Source organism: Scomber scombrus, chromosome 23 (genome assembly GCF_963691925.1).
Source record: "Scomber scombrus chromosome 23, fScoSco1.1, whole genome shotgun sequence".
Lineage (NCBI taxonomy): Eukaryota > Metazoa > Chordata > Actinopteri > Scombriformes > Scombridae > Scomber > Scomber scombrus.
In genome coordinates, this window is record NC_084992.1 from 14397826 (window position 1) to 14414240 (window position 16415).

Here is a 16415-nt window from a genome sequence, read left to right on the forward strand (position 1 = left end):
GTGCATTAACACAAAATATTGAAATTATGAATAATTTAGGTTATAATCTGCAATATTCATATTTAAATATGCATGTTATTTTTGCTACCCCTTGTCACACTTGCTATATTCAGTTAAAAACAAAAGTATTTCTAATTTAATTTCTATCTAATGTCAGTAAGGTCTTGCCAAGAAAATGTTCTCTCAGATACTGGTAGTGAAATCAAATTGTGAATGAAAATATTGTCATGATGCTTGACACAGACAAAGATATTAAGGATTACTAGAATAACTATAGCTAGCCATTTAACTTCAGATTATAAAGAGTTTTAATGCCCAACATGAGCTGACACTTCATTGTGAGGGCAGTGTACTGTATGAGCAACCTGAGGTAACAAAAGGTTACGTCAAATATGCTTTATGTATTATTTAGTAGACCAAAAAAGCTTCCCTTTCCAAAAATTACATTAAGGTGTACACTGTACTACATACAGTATAATAAATACTGCACTGTTGGTTTGCTACTCTTCATTCCACATGTCATAAACTTCTGCTTTTTTAAAAATGTATTTCTTTAAGTACAATCTGTCACCATGACCAGCAAAAAATATGTATCTCCCCTTTGGCCCTTTTATTGGAGAAATACTAAACTACACATTTTCTTTGTGATACAGGATTTGAGAGATAAATAAATAGGCAAACAAAAATGAGTGGGACTACATCAGGCCTAATACATATAAAGTGACTATTCGTTTAGTTCATTTGGGCACCAATGGTCTGTGGAAATGACTGCAAAGCATCTGTTGTGGAAAGCTCGCCACAGGGGGTGACGCCTAATTCCATGAAGGAAAAGCACATTGTTGTCATTGCCATTCTATGAGGAGAGGGGATGCGACGTGAAAAATCCAAAGTACTGGGGGATATTAGTATTCGGATGGGCCTCCAACTTGATGGGAAGTGCCATTAGTAATGAACTTCCAGGCTTAGAAAAGCGATTTGCATGAAAGGCGAACCCTGAAATGTAATGATGTTCCGAGTCAAATCTGCCAGGCCACGGCATGAGGTACGGGTTTCCTTATTGCGCTTTTTTTGCACTCTCTGTTTTGATTAACTATGAGATTACCCGACTCATATGCGACTTGTGTCTTTGAATTAAGTTTGTCTTGATTTGCCACATAATTGAAACTGGCAGGAAGGGATTGAGAAATGAAGAAGCAGCACATTTTGGGTGTCATGGCTGGAATATGATTTCAGTGAAGTGTTATTTGATCTCATTTATGGAAGTCTCCATAAGATATTTTCATATAGTGTCATGGACAGCATCTAACACAGAATACCTGGTACAATTGGGAAATCTTTCATATGCTTTTAACAACGAGTAAACAAAACAAAAAAAATCCTAAAATAGGCCAAAACACATCACAGGGTCTAGACTCTCTGCTTGCAGTACTTCTTGCAGAATGATGTGTACATTTAAGTGATGCAGTTCATGATTCAGGCATGATTAAGGATTTATATTGCATCCTCATACTCCCATTATGCTGTCAACAGCCATTTCCTGTGCCCCATACACAAGCGTGCAAACTTATGCAGCTGTGCTCGACTTGACAGTGGGAGCGGAAAATGGGAAGCCGCTCTCCTGTGACGGAAAAACAGAATGCATCATTTCCATTTGTATGGAATGGTGCAATGGCACGGTCAAAGCCATGTAGCTGAGACGGATCTTTCCACATACAATGAAAGGGGCTGCCACATGATCAGTGATTATTCATAGACAATGTATGCACAGTGTCTTTTGTCACTGTTACTAGAAAAAATGCTTTCCAGACTTAATAAAAGACACCAAAGGCAGTGTCATTTATATTCAAAGCCAAGTTTCAAATCAACTACTGAGAGTTAGTGGATATCAATAATTTGTCTGCCAACGTAAACTGTTTGCTTTTAGAACAAAGATTCATAGAAAAAAATTGAGTTCTGACTGATGTATGGGGCTTTCTTCCTATATTTTTCCTATAATTTGAGAGCATGATTTATAGATTTTGCATTCAGATTCTGTAATTCATTCCCTCAAACCCTGCCCTCACACTAAAATGGTTCCTACTAACACTCACATTTGCTCTGCTGCTGCTCAGATTGTATATGTTTGCATTAGGCTATATTGTTGCTTGCACAGATTTCCCGCTCCAGCTTCAGCTCTTTTCCTCGCACTCAGGCTGCTTCTGTACGCTCATTAAATGTCTGCTCTCAGATTTCTGCTCTTGACAAAATTCTCCAACCAACAAAATGCCAGGTGTAGTATTGACCTGCCTCCTTGTGGGGATGTTCGCTTTACTTCTTAGAGAGTCTTAGAGCGGTCACTCTTTATTCAGGTTCATCCACTTCAGCCCTCTAGGGTTTTATTAAATCTACTTACCTTACTGTCTTGTACACATTTTGGAATAAAAGGAGTAATAGCATCATTAAAAAAAAAAGAAAAAGAAAAAGAAACTTACTTGATGTCTTTAAATTTTGGCATTTCATGTTGGCCAACGATCCATTAGACTCCAGCTCCTTAGTCATGAAAGTGATATTTTACATTCAGCAACTATTGCCGTTACAGTAAAAGAAAAAAAGTATGAACACTGGTATATACATTATCTGTCCTTTTATTCCAAAATTTGTACAAGACAGCAAGGGAAGTACATTTAATAAAGCCCTAGGGGCCAGGAGTGGATGAACCCAGTTAAAGAGTAACTGCTCCAAGAAGTAAAGCAAACGTGCCCACAAGGAGCATTTCACTGCTCAACACGACACCTGGCATTCTATTGGATGGGGGATTTTGACAGGGTTGTTGCACAAAAAAATCCCAGAGTTGAGCAGAAACCTTACAACAGACGTTTTATGAGCACACAGAAGCAGCTTGAGTGCGAGAAGAAGGGTTGAAGCCGGAGCGGGAAATCTGTGCACGCAACAGTACATCTGAGTGCAAGCGTAAAGTTTGAGCAGAAGCAGAGCAAATCTGCACGCAAGCAGGGGCTATTTGAGTGCAAGTGCATGGTTTGAGGTGAAAGAATTACAAAATCGGAATAATAAATCAACAAAATCATGTTCTCATATTGAAGGACCACGCTCTTGAATAAAGATAGGAAAACAGCCCCATACTGATGATAATAAATAAACATGTACCTTAATGGCCATAACCACCATTCAGTATATGTGTGTACATGCACCATTTTCCTCAATAAATAGTCCCATCCTTCTAACAAGTACAGTACAGCGCAAGAGATGAACAAAATTGCTTAGGAAGATAAACGCTGTGTCAGCTGTCTCGGACTGTTGGAGCAAGGGATGCAGTGGGGATGAAGCACGTGGCCATTGTAAAATTACTGTGCTTGTGATCAGTGGCTTGCAAAAAGGCCAACACGTAGGGGGCCAGAAGCTACCATACAATTCTCTGGTATACTGGCGGGAGCTCTATAGATGGAAAGACCTGAGCCACCGCATGGAACACTCAATTTTGTAAGAAAAATACATTTTTCGCAACCAAAAAATGGTGCTGTGGAAACATGCTGACTCACTGGGAGCTAAACTCTTTTTTCAAATATAAAACGAAGGTATTCTAAACTTCTTGAAGCAGCATTTATATGTCTGAACAAGTGGTATATATTTGTCTACTATAAAGCACAATTGACACTGATTTATCGTCCAACAGTTTGTTGGACTATTAAACTTATTCTCCCTGTCAGCACTACCAGTAGTCTACTCATGTTTCCAAAGCTACTAGTGTTTTAGCAGGTTAAATAAATATATGTGAATAAATAGTCATTAAGTGTTATTTGCAAGTTTTGCTCAGAAACAGACAAATGCTTCATCTCTTTCAGCATGCCGGGACAAATAGTGACTGAGTGCAACCAACCTCACATACTATCAATTATCTTCCCATCCATTAGATGTTTCATAAAATATCCGTAGGCAGAGTTATTGTTTTGGATTTGGCCAATACTAACTTGACGCTCCACTCCTCAATCCCCAACTTTATTCTCTCATACGTCACAAAAATGGGGCACATGATGACACGTTATTCATTAATGTAATTAAAAAGATGGAGCTGACTGTCCTCACAGGAATCGATCTCACAGGGAAAAAAAGAAAAGAAATCATTCCCCTCCCGCCACCCACTTATATCTTACTGCGTGGCTAATCGTGGGAGCCAATCAGTATCTGTATAGTATGCAGGATGATTTAAGACAAAACTGCTGCCAACAAGATGGATGGTAGACTTAACAGTCTGCATGGTGTGTGAGAAAACATCTGCTGGAGCCACAAAGGCACTTGGACTGCACTCTGAATATGATAGATAACTCTGCGTATGTTGTGGCTCTGTATTTGTTTTAATAGAAGTAAACACCGTCTCCTAAATTAATAATTATTGATTCAGACAAATGAGGTATGTGGGTTTTTTTTTCCCCCCTTCACTAGCCATAGATGTCAGTGCTCTCTGCAGTGAGTCCGCAGTACTGGTAGCATAACTAGGTGCTGAGTGATTTTAAAATGCAGATTGTTTTGTTTTTTTCATGTCTTATTGCAATGCACTCAAAAAAGGTCTAGTAAATAACCAAATAGGGTAAAGAAAGGTTAGACACTTCATGTGGCATTATGTTTGTAATTCAAATTGTGCACTGTATATATCCAGCAACTACATTACATATTATTAATATAGCTATTTTTTATTGATTGTCTCATGCAGTTTTAGAGGCAATAGTGTGAGAGCATTGCTTTGAGCTAAAACCTAATGTCAATGTGCTAATATTTCTTAGACACATGGTGCAACCAGGGCTGATAGGAATGATTGCTTTTGCAGGTATTGGCTCAAAAATTATTTATGATTAGCACTTTTTTTATTTATTTTTGTTTTTTTTAATCTTTTAGCTACCTCAATATTCATGCACATTACATGATACTGCATGGCATGTGCTGTGCTGTGTGTATATCATGTGTGGCAGAAGCCATAGTGGATCCAATTTTATTATGTGATATTAAACTGGTTGGAGGAGATGCAGTAGGAGGCAAGGTCACAAAACGAGGGGAATGTGTGCAAGTCTGAGCCAGGTAGTCAAGGGGTGCTAATGTTGCTAACTTTGATCTTAACTGCACTCAAAGTCATTTTCTACTAGATTAATTGGGTACTCTGGGGTCATCCTAAATGCATCCAATGAACTTGAGAAACTTTTCGAGATGTTAGGGTGTTAATTACAACCAAACAACTTTGGAAAAAGATAAGCAATGTGGCAAAATTAGATTTTTGGGTGTAATTTTGTAGTCAATAGCCTACATTCTGCCATTCTGTGAAGCAAATATGAGTGCAGTGACTAATTAGATGTTTGAAGGCTGCATGTATGAAAAGGGTGACAGAAACTTCTATATTCTCAGTTTCACCAGTTTTAAACCCAGCTGTCAAATCTCTAAACATGTGGCCTCAATATAGTAATTTCCATTATAAAAATAATGCTGCCCACTGCCTGCTGTGACACCCATCTTTCCCCACAGTCACTCTTGGGGAGAATGCCTGTCTGCTAAAATTGAAAAGCCTGATATAACCCTGTTTTCCATTAGGGTTCTTTGAGAGCCAAGAGGTCCTTTCTCTGCAGCATGTTAGCAAGCATGAATAATCTCTATACTCCCCTCTCCTGTAACAAGCTCTTAGCCATACAAATTATTGAAACGGCTGGTGCTAGGTTTTCTCTTTCTCAGGAGGTAGTGAACTCGTATGAAGTTGGTTTCCTCAGACACTTATGCGGCACGTCGCCCAGAGAACTCTGTCTGAGTCTGATGATACCATGTTCAAAGGGCTGTGACCCATAAAGATATCCGGCAATGTCATGCACAACATGTTAAAAGTGATTACAGTTCAGAGGATTCCGTGAGAGCATTCTGACAGCTGTCGGGATGCTTTATTGCTAGTAAAGTAATACACATATGAACACCCCATACACTTAAAAAAAAAAAAAAAAAACACCCCTTTTAAAACACCATTAGTCTGTAAATACACACATAATATGCCACGTGAAAACCCATGCCAAGATGTTAGGAATGCCTGTTTGATCAACCTCCCCCGCCTGTTTCTGAATGTATAGTACATGAATGTTAATGAAGCAGCTCAGTGTCTTACAGTTTTGCCTTCTGTCTTTTTTCCTGCCTGGTTCAAAGACTCACCTGGTGTCTGATACTCTCTTGAGCCCCTGCTGGCATCAGCTTCTGCTCTTGGCCTTTATGAGCTGCCCCTGCACAGACAAAAAAAAAAAAAAAAAAAAAAGAATCAAACTAAATAGTTCAGTTTTATTCAGTGATGTTTATTCAGGATGACAGGTTGATGCACCATGACACACAAGCATATACTTTATCAAACTTTTGAAACATCATAAATCATATAGTCATACTTAGTGGGCGGTAAGAGGGTAAATAATATACAATGAAAAGCTGAAACATAAAAACAGAACAGATGTCTGGAAGCATATATTTCAAATTGACAGGAGCATCAGTGTGAATGGAGGCGTCTCAAAGGAGAAGGTGTGTGGTTGTTTATATATTCTGTGCCACGTCCTCTTTATTTGTGAATGCTTAATGCACTCAAGAGGATCAAATGAGGGTTGATGGGCTGTTAAGAAAAAAGCTCAAATAAAAAAAGAGATGCTTCCTAAGGTGTGTTCAGAGAGCTGAGAGAGAATAAGCAACATCCATATATGCTTTGTGTTTGGCAAATAGCTCAAAGCATTGTCAAATAGTTTTTCGCCTTCCTTTTTTGAATATTACTAATAATAACAGAAAAAATGCTGATGGCAGATAAGATGACAAGTGTGGAAGGTTTTTTTGTTTTTTTTTCCTTTCCCCAACTCTAAATAAATGGGGCACTGTTTTCTGAAGTAAATGGAATCATTGCTCAAGGTAACAACCAGCAAATGGAATATGCAAAGTTAAGTCCTGAAGAGGGAGGGGAGGGGGTTGGGGGGGCGAGGGACAGAAGGCGAAGAAGGCGGGGGACAGACAAAGACAGATTGAGCGAGAGTCTTTAACATTACACATCTTTTAAAGACCCGAATGAGCTGCGACTGGATCGAGGAAGTCAGTAAAACCAAAAGCAAAAGACAGTGGCACAGTGGAGGGGGGTGAAAGGTGTAGGGGGTAAGGGGGGAAAAAGACATGATTATAGGTAATGGAGGTCGGGAAATCTATCTTCTTGCATTCTCCCTCTCCCACCTTCTACCTAGGTGATCTTTACTCAGAGCAGTACATCTGGCTGAGCTGACGTGTAGTCTGTAAAGCAAGAAGGTGGGGTGGGGGGGTCATCTGAGCGTAAACGGAGCTTTGTGCCTGGCTTCTTGCCTGCCTTGCTGCTTGCCCAGCCAGGCCTGTAGAGAAAGGCCCCCTCTCCACCCTTCCTGCTTCATCTCTCCTTTTCATCTCCTTTTTATACCCATCCATTTTAGCACTAGCCCTAAGGGGCATCTGACACTAACGCACTCTCTCTGCTTTCATACTCTTCCTCCCACTCCCGTCGCTTATGTTGTAAATGGAGGAATATCACAGTTAATCCGTCATGTTTATGAATGACATGGGGCCTAGGGAGAGTTGGGATGCCTTGCCAGGAGTGGTGTACATCTCTGTTGCATGCCCTCTGCTTGGCTGATCCAATCTGCCCCAGCAGCAGTGGCCTTAAAACATGTCTATGGGGGACGGCAGGCTTTGGAGCAACACTAGGCAGGATCGTTTGAAAGTATAACTCAAGCAATTTATGACCTGGCTGCTATTTCCTCGCCGTGTTCTATCAAATTCCACCTAAAATCCTAATAACTGCTTCACAGTAGTGTTTTTTACATCATGCTTGCCAATGCAGCCTTAAAGGGGATGATGGAGATTACAAAAGTCAATCCCAAAAGTGTCCAAATCATGCATTTTCCAATAGTGTCTCTGCTCACTGTGTAGCGAGGCATAAAAATGCTTTAACCACCTGTGCGCTCAGTTTTCAAGGCGGGATGTGAAATTGTTTGGAGATAAATTATTTTTTTAAGAGTTTGAAAGTAATGTTACACTATTTTATGAAATTGTGTACCATAAAAAGCAGCATGTTTTACAACTAGTTCTCCAATGTCATTCAGAATGAGGAATTGCTCGGATTGTTCATCTGTGAAGGGTTTTCTGGGGGGGAAAAAGACCTGATGATTAATAGATTGACTCTACAATGGTTCTCTCATAATCTCAGGCATTAGGCGAGGGTTTTTAATGACAAATAAGCAGCATTCAATTAATTATGCAATCTCAAAGGGGATTTATGGAAGAAACAATCAGTGCAGGGCAAAGGGGGAGAGGAAGCTATTTTTCAATGAGACAGAGTGCCATGAACCTCGGGTTACTCCGCCTTCACCTTCCTCCTCCTATATTTCGTTCCAACGTTCATCATCATAGGAGAGTAAAGGAATACACTGGATAGCATTTCACAAATCCATTCCTTTGTCGCTCCTCCAGGCAACAAGGGGAAAATAAAATTTTAGCGGATACTAGATGGTCCCTCCCTGTCTGTCCTTCAGCAGTTTTCTCACAGAGACAGTATTTGTACATTTTTAAATTACTGAACTACCTTTTAGAGGCACAAAGTGAGCGAGACATAATGTCACTTTGTGTTAGAGTGGGACTGTTCCTCTTAAAACTCTATTACAGCAAATTGGAATTGGCTGTTTGAGCCAACTGTGGCACATCCAGCGTAATATTCATTAGCAAACTCTACACCTGTAGAATCAACTAATAAGTGAAAGCAAAGTACATTTTCCTCAGCCCAGCTTCACTTTTATTACTCTTGCACTACACTACCTCATTTTTTTTTCACCCCACAAAATATATAGTGGGACATCTGCAAAAATATGCTGACTGGGTTAGGCATTCTTCTTAAAAACCTAAAATCATGTTACCCTACATCTGTGAGACAGTTTTTAAATGACTTTTCCTTTTTTCCCCCCCTTTATGAAAAGGACATCGACACATACATACATACACACAAACTTTGGTGCTCACTGACAGAATTCCCTTGAAATATGTATTCCTATCGCCAGCTGAGATAAATGGATCATAAGCTTTCATAGCACACATGAACTCTCCAGCACTCTGCTAGATACAACTACATTAGTCCTGACCTGAGAGTCCTGAACAGACACATTTGTAAACCTAAACTGGAAAGCAGTCATGCCTTGCCACTTAACATTTTCTCAACTCAGCTCATCTCAGGCTTGGGAACATAATGAACTGCGGCCCCAGGCATATAATTGGGACATGCTCTCACATTTGAGCTCTTTTCCAGTCTGGACAATCATAAAAACCACATCACACAGTAAGGCATGCCATGTTTTAAAACAATTTGAAGGTTGAGTGGGAGTTCAGTACAGTCTCTCAACCCTTTCAAAACAACTCGGGAAAGGTGAATATCAGAGTTGTCCCTCGCCGCACACTAGTGCTTTATGAGAAGGAAGTGCTGAGCATTTTGTTTTCCATTATTGGATTACTTAAGCAATATCAGCCCAATGCAGGTGCCAGGAGGCTTATTTAGGAAATCTGGCTCAAAGGAAGCTCTAGGGAAAAACCTAATCGTATTTAAACTGGACAACATATGTGCCAGACAGCACTGGAATGTATCAATGAGATAAATACAGGCTTTGGATTCTCAGAGGGCATTAAGGGGAAATTCAGACATCTCAATTTGTCATTTCTTCTTTTTGGTAACTGTTGGTGCGCCACAGTTTAACGGTACAATGATGTATGTTTAAACTGTGTTTGCACAATCTGATTTGTTGCCCCTCTAAATGACTGCCTAAACCTACCACTCATGCATGAAACTTTATACCCTTAATGTCAAGGGTTGTCACCGTTACCTCATTCAAAGTATTCTGAGTATTCTCCCCAAGGTGATGCTGAGCTATCCATAATGTGGCAACATTTTCTTGCCATGCGTGCAAAACTGTTTTTCGAAAAGTGTTACATACAGTAAAATCCAAGGCTGGGTGTGTATCGCACAACTCCTATGAAGAGTGTGATTTCAAAGTCCCTTTTCGTACAAGTAAATTAAAACAATGTCAAATGTCTGTGTTTTTAATCATAATAAATAAGCTCAGCAAATATCAAAATGTCCTAGCCCATGGTCAAAAATTACCACAGGGACGAGTTTCACCTCTGCAAAAGTTTATTGGCAGAATGATGGATGGAGTGTTGAGTAGAGCAACTCTGTATCCAGGTTTGAGATAGTTTAACCAAGCTGCTGGTAGCTGATAAAGCAAGTGGTGGGCTCAGATTTAGAACCAGTCAATCAATAGGCGCTAGATTGTAAAAGAACACCTTTTTACCACGGCGTTAAGTGTACCTTGTAAGTAGAGCAAGGAAATCAACAATGATGTGGGTGAAAGTGGTGAAACATTAGAGAGAGGAAAAGAGGTAAAACAGAAGAGATGCCGTCATGGAATTGGCACAAATGGAATAGCTGCCTGCCTTTGTTAATCAAGAGCTCTTACTTTTGGTTGAGTAATTTTGTTTGTGTGAAAACAAAAGCGTAATTAACAGTTCCCCCTCCCATGCCAAAAAAGAGATGGGGGGGGGGGGTTGAACACATCAGTTGAACAGGAGCCGAAAAGAACATTTTGTTGAAGAGGATTCAGGTCGTCTCTGAACGGATGTATTAACAAGGCTTGCAACAAATTTTTGGAGAGCTGTAAACAAATTATAATAGACAATGTTTCAGTGTTAACGTGTTCCAAATCAACAAGTTTATGCCAGACCAGATGTCTTCTCTGAGAGACTATTGATTATAGGATGCAGGAGACAATAGAAGCAGAGGGAAAAGTCTTTTTTTGCTGTGTTTGGACATTTCCGGGCATCAACATTTGGGTAATAGGTCTGTAACCCCCAGCCAATAACAGCACATAGGTTACATTGTTGTGTTTTTACTTGATTCAGTGTTTCCCCTGTTTCTCCGTCTGTGTTTGAACGACACACACACACACATGCAGAGTAGTGAGCGGGTCTGTTTATTTGTGCTTTAGAACATAACCGTTGTGAAACAATCAGAAAATAATATTTTATTACTCTGATTCACGGCTTCGTTCTTGCCAGTACCGCTCGCACTCTTCATTCACTCTCTAGCTTGCTTGAGAACTGCTCAATCTCTCCTGATCATTGGGCTGGGGAGCCAGCTTTGAATGGTGTGTGTTAAGCACCAACCAACAATTCCTGCATAGTACCTTTAAACAACATTTATCTGTTTGTGTAAAGATTGAATTTAATTTTCATTAGTTATTACTGCACTCCAACAAGTTATACTTTAACTCATATTTTGTGCATGGGTTTCTTTTCCCTGTTAATCACCATTTAACAGTTTATGAAACACTAGTTCCTAAATTCATTCCAGGTCAGCTAATGCATTAGAAGTCATGAAACAAGCCGATTCCAAATGATGTCCCTGTGAGCAGTAAGAGTGCTGTATAATTAACTTGATTAGCACCCTAACCCTGCTAAATTCTCCTATCTTCTTTCTCACTTCTTTTGGATTTTTGAGCGTGGAAAGAGCTTTAATCAGTGTCCCTCAACTTCAAATTATATGCTATGGTGTAGTGGGAAAAATGGCTTTGGCTCAGGCTGCTGAGAAAAATAAGCACTGCTGTCACACTCCATGGGTAATATTTTCTGGCCTGTTATTTTTTATTTTTTTGTACTGGCTGAAATCTTATCTGGGGAGGAGGAGCAAGAATCAGATTGATTCTTAAACTGGGTAAAAATAATCTTTAGGGCAGTGAGGAAAGGAGTATAAAAATGTAAGAGTGTCATACTTGAGGACATCTGCCCCACATTCCCACACTTCCATAATCCAGCATCTTTGGCTGGAGAAGGATTCCCAAACAACAATACATCTCGACACACATTTTCTCCACCGTGCTGCTGCAGCAAGTGACCTGTGACAGCCTCTTTGAGGAGATTGTATCCACTCAAATACTTCCAACAAATATATCTTATTATGGCCTGCAGGGATTTTCCCTGAAGAATAACCTCAACTGCAGGGTGAAAAGTCTTGTTCCGCTTGGGAAGAAAGGGGTCGGACCGAATCCAATCCCTGTGCAGCAACCACGGAACTAAAGCCAGAATGTGACCGGAAAGGTTTATGTTTTTATGGCTTTACTTGGAAAGTCCAGTGCAACAAAGGCTTATTTTCTCTTCAAATTCCTTTGTACTTATTGGGTGATTTTGGAGCCAAAAGTGATTTAAGTGACATAAAGCAGCATCTACAATTCACTTGCTGTCAGCCAGATATGCACTCCATTTCCTGCCTGTTATGTTGTTTTTGCTTTACTGCTTAATGAACACCATCATTAATTCTGCAATATAGCTTTGTTTACAGCCCACTATGTAAATGTCAGTATCATCATTGCAGATAAAATCTACTTAAAGCGATGAAGCTGTTACTGTAGCTTATATGAATACAGTATTGGCAGAGTATCAATGTCTGGCAACAAAACCCCACTGTGTAATGGCTTTGTTGAAAGTACATCATTTACCAGAATAAAACACTGTGTAACATATGTGGTATGCAGCAGAGGTTTTAATTTGAATTTCTGGAGTAACAGCTGTCAACATTTGAGAACCCAAGCAGACATCCTTGCTGTAGTTTTACAGTCTGGCTCCATCAATCCAATGAAACTCATTCCATGGATATAATGGCATTAGTCCATCTTGTAAATATCACCTCAGACTCATGCCCCCCCCCCACACACACACACACACACACACACACACACACATATACATCGAACTTGGTGTCGCTCTAACTGAGCAAAAATGTAAATGGTAACTGATTGTGTTTAAATGGTACGTTTATCTATTGGGACTCAATTAGGGTTATTTAATTACTGCCTAAACAAGGAGGATATTGCTCGAGTTTGTCACTCAAGTCATTACACTACAGCAGGTGAGAGGTTTACATTAGGGTGAACACAGGATGTGAGTGTATGTGTGTGTACTTACTGGCATCATCTGCAGTATGACAACCAAGCTGAATTCATGCTATGCTCAAGTAACATTTTAGAAACTGAAATGGCCACCGTTGTGATACGAGGAAAATGTGACTTCACCTGCGCTCGTATTTTGTATGAGTGATCAATAGATATAATCTGCTAATGGGTTGAGTTTATGTCCAGTGGCCTTATGTCTTCAGCAAAAATCTGCTCACCGTGGTAGTTTTGGAGCCAATGTCCTTTTTATACACCTCCCATGCTTGGCACCACACACTCATATGGCCTGATAGCCTGGCTTTGGCTAATGTGTGCAAATTGTCATTGGGAGTCTTTTTATACCAAGCACCAGTGCTCAGCACTTCTCTAGAAGGTGACTTCAGCATTTCCCTCCCTTCCATCTCATTTAGTGTGTAGATCCATTGTTGAATATACAGTATGGTTTTGTAAAGCAGCAACTGCCCTTGTCTTAGACTGTCCTTGAGATTGCAGTTCTCAGCGAGGTAGAATAAGGAAGCGGGGGAAACATTCTGTAGAAACATTTTTTTCCCTGCTAATTCCCCCTCTCAGTTTTGACTTTCAAATAGGTTAAAGGGCAGCTTGGTGCATTTTTAAGTCATCAGCCTATAGTACATTAACCCCCACAGATTAATTCACAAACAAATGCACTACAAGCAAACCAAACTTGTCCAATTTACAATCAAATCAGGATGGAGCTCAGAGTTGTAGCTGATAATTTATGTAACCAGTGTAAGTTGAAACCCAACCTGTAAAAAACTGTGAGCAGCTTGGTTGATTAATTATTCCATTCTTTTCTTGACAACAAATGTCTTGGATCAAATTAAATGGGGATTAATCTGATCTCATTTTGCTCTCTTAGCCTTGTAAGGAAAATGCTGCAGCAGCTCTGTTGACATGAGTTGTTAATCACATCACAAGGTAGCAAATGTGTTCCATTTCCTGTCCTTTACAGTATTTATTATCACAATGATTATTCACTTTGTGAAGTAAATGAGGGAGTAGCTGAGAGGTGCGAGGAACTTGAGAAGGTAAAAGTGACTGTGTTTATTATTCTTTCTTTAGTATATTCATCTCAAGTTCTGTGCGACTAAAGTTTTTAGATACCTCATTGTTGATGTCATGACTTTGTGGCCATTCTAGATGAGCATGAGCGCACAAAGCAGCTGTAAATTACATTTCTGGGCTAAGCAAGAATGCATTCAAAAGGCCAGAAACCTTTGTAACAGATCATTAATTTTAAATGTGCTGCCTGGACTCATATCAGCTGCCTGCACTGGAGTTACGGGCTAGCATCATGTAACATGTGCATTCTGTCGAAGGTGGGAAGATGGGTTTTGCCATCTTTGCCAACCTCATTATTATATGTTTTTTTATTGTTTGGTAGATCAGACATGGCTAGGGTTTTACTGGCCTCAGAATTACATCATCGTGTATTTTTAAAACCATTAAGTTGACTCAGGAATCACCATTTACAGTTAGGAATGTATGACCTCTCTTCTTTTATACTTAAAGCCAAATAACCAGGGCATTACATACTGCAGGATGAGAACAATTCTGACTTCTTAAAGGACAGCTAAATTATGATCTCTTGAGCACTTTGTTTTAGAATACATTGCAATTTCACAGGAGTTGCTTTTCAGTTCGCATGGATTGTCACATCCAATTATTATATTCAACACGCATCTATGCTCCTAGGCTTGCTTCTGGCTATTATGTTTGATCAGGTATACTTTTGACTCACTGTAGAATCGACTAATTGTCTATTCGACCTTGAACAGGCTGAAGGGAACCTGGACAGGAGCTACCTTGTACAATTAATTCTTTTCCCCCTCCTCCTTGTCTCTCTCCATTTGAATAAGCACCTTTGAAAGTGTATTTTCTCACATTACACTGGTCCATCATTCTTTGTGATAGTTATTAACACAGCTTTTATAAAAAGATAAGTTGTCACGACCAACCTTTTCTCTATCACTTGTGCTTTTATTTATGCATGGTCTATGTACCGTCTGCAAAATGCTCTTTATTACTAAAATTTAAATTTGAACATTTTATAGGTGTGAATGTAAAGGAGATATGAACAGTGGCAAAAACAACACATTTAAAAGAAAAACGCTACATTTGGCAATATCTAAATCCTTATCTTAGAATTGGTTCCCTCCAACTTTCCTACTACTTTAACTATTATGTTAATTCAATGTGGCCACTGTTTGACGAAGGTGCATTGACGAAGTGGTTATTGTTTTAATGAGCAACACATCAATTTTGCTCGAACATAGTGCTAGACACCTACAAACTTTTAACAAGAGTAAAGCCTGAGCATCTCTCATTAACTTAATGGATACTGAAGGGGATCAAGATAACATATGTTAGTTGCTGCACACCATGTCAGTGCTATTAATACTGTAAGGAGGCATGGGCCAAGGTGTCCTGTATAACTAACAGCTCCCAACTGACAAGAAACTGATAATAAAGAGTGTATGCATTATATAACATTAAAATTCATTAAACAAATTTACAATGACCAAAGAGAACTCTAATATGTAATTGGCAATTTTAAAACATACACCAAACAATACCCTTCCATCACTGTCAAAACGTGTCAGTTCAGGCAGGGACTCAGAGTTGCATCGGAAACTTTTGCAGTTCAGTCTGAAGTCACTCATTTGTAATACAGTCTATTCCAGAGAAGATTTATCCATCGAGGTGGTTTCTGGTGCCAGATACCCAAAAGCATTGTTGGAAGGCGGCCATGGTTGTCGTTTGGCTGTGCGCAGGCTATGGCATCTCAAAGCTGTTTCCAGACTGATGTCTCCTCATGAAAATTTAATAAAGAGAGTGTTTCCAAAAAGGTGCCGTTTACGAGAGCAACGGAAGACACTAATTAGCCATATCACAGCAGGGAAAGGAAAACTTAAAGGCACATAAACCTCATTGGCATTACGAAGAAGCAGGTCTTGTTTTGCAGCTTAACACTTAGCTAGCATTGCAAAGAGGCAGACTTTTTTGCATATGGGGATCTTATGGAATATTCCACTCTTTACCCACTCAAAGATCATCACTTGCTTCAAGTCAAAAATACTTCCTGTTCAGAGCCGTTCACTTAAGACTAAGCTAAAGCTCTTTGTTTTTGATAAAAGAACATGTTTGGAGCAAGGAGCGATGTTGTGGTGTTATCTTGTCTCACATCTCAAAGAGCAGCAAGATGTAACCTGCCCTTTTTCTCTTGATAAGTTCAGAAAAAGGCAAGAACAAGGAAGCTCATACAACACAAAAAAGCCACATGCCATCATAAATGAACATCAAAGCTCCACCTCACTTCAGTATTTCAGTCAGTATAGAAGTAGCTACTCCATTTCCATCATTAAAGAATAGTTCAACATTTTGGGAAATATGCTTATGCAT

At 39.5% G+C, this 16415-nt stretch overlaps 1 protein-coding gene across 2 annotated transcripts in view; it reads left to right on the top strand.

Annotated features, from left to right (window-relative positions):
* Positions 1-16415, top strand: part of LOC134005964 (receptor-type tyrosine-protein phosphatase delta-like) — a 135819-nt gene that overhangs the window by 65880 nt on the left and 53524 nt on the right. The window lies entirely within an intron of this gene.